Below are 1,658 nucleotides of genomic sequence, written 5' to 3'. Positions count from 1 at the left end.
TGTCTAGCTGCTGGGCACCTTTCAGGTTAGAAAAGACCTCAGAGGTCATAAAGTCCAACCTATTACCTAATACCTAACACCTCATGGCTACTAAACCATGGCACCAAGTGCCACATCCAGTCCTTTTTTGAACACCTCCAGGGATGGTGACTCCACCACCTCCCTGAGCAGCACATTCCAATGGCCAATCACTCTTTCTGTGAAGAACTTTCTCCTCACCTCAAGCCTAAACTTCCCCAAGATATGACAATCACTCTACTTCACATAATCTGAACCACACAGGTTAGACTTTAGCAAATACACAAGGTAGGAGTTGTTTGGAGAATGTAGGGTTCAGTTATAGGAAATAAAGGGCAGAGGAGAAGAGTATCTAGCTGCTGGGCACCTTTCAGGCTGTGTAGGAATAGTAGAGCTGGTGAGAGCCAGGCTCTCCTGTCACAGGGATGATCCTAGCTCATCAGGAAGTTGTAGACAGGTGGGGGATTGGATGTGGCACTTGGTGCCATGATCTAGTGGGCATGGGGTCTTGGGTGACAGGTTGGACTTGATGATCTTTGAGGTCTTTTCCAACCTTGGTGATTCTGTGAAATGAGTGGATTTTCACAAGGAATCATCAGTGTTCTCCCAGGCATCTGGCACCAAAACAAGAGGACACAGTCTCAAGCTGCTCCAGGGGAAGATTAAGCTGGAGCTGAGGAGAAAGTTCTTCCCAGAAAGAGTAATTTGCCATTGGGATGTGCTGCTCAGGGAGGTGGTGGAGTCCCCATCCCTGGAGGTGTTCAAGAGGGTATTGGATGTGGCACTTGGTGCCATGAGGTGTTAGGTATTAGGTAACAGGTTGGACTTGATGATCTCCGAGGTCTTTTCCAACCTGGCTGATTCTGTGGTTCTATGACCTGTGGGTGTGGCAGTTTCAGGCTGTGCCTACAAACATTTCCCACAGATTGAGCAGAAAAGTGGTGAAATGTAAATAAATCACCATTGGATGCAAAAGAAAAACAATGGCAAGGTCTAAACGATCCCAGTGGTCTGATAACTGTCATAAAGTTGGCTGTATAAACTAACTCTGTCTCTTTTGGACTTCCTTCACTCTAGCAGATGCAGGCTGGTAGGTTTTTGCTTAGCTCTTGCTGACCTTGGCTGCATTTTTTGTTGTGTCTAAGTACTAACAAGCTACTCTCTGCTTCTCTCTCTCTCTCTTTGGGTTGGGGGGAAGGGAGCAGGGAGGGGGAAGCTGTTGGTAACCCCCTGGTTTTTTTTTTTCCAGGGGAGGTTATTGTGTTGTTTATAAATTGCAAGTACATGTAAGTCTTGTATATATTTTGTAGACATTCATTACATTCCATATCCTGGGCTGCATCAGGAGAAGTGTGGCCAGCAGGTCAAGGGAGGTGATCCTCCCCCTCTGCTCAGCTCTGCTGAGACCCCACCTGGAGTACTGTGTCCAGTTCTGGAGCCCCTATTGCAAGAGGGATCTGGAGGTGCTGGAAGGTGTCCAGAGAAGGGCCACAAGGATGCTCAGAGGGCTGGAGCACCTCTCCTGTGAGGACAGACTGAAGGAGTTAGGGCTGTTCAGTCTGGAGAAGAGAAGGCTCTGAGATGACCTCATTGTGGCCTTCCAGGATCTGAAGGGGGCTACAGGAAGGCTGGGGAGGGAC

This window comes from Melanerpes formicivorus, unplaced genomic scaffold (genome assembly GCF_026170545.1).
Source record: "Melanerpes formicivorus ecotype bairdi unplaced genomic scaffold, bMelFor1.0.p_v2 SCAF_58, whole genome shotgun sequence".
Taxonomy (NCBI): Eukaryota; Metazoa; Chordata; class Aves; order Piciformes; family Picidae; genus Melanerpes; species Melanerpes formicivorus.
The sequence above is the reverse complement of the archived record's forward strand: the minus strand, read 5'-3'. Positions refer to the sequence as shown.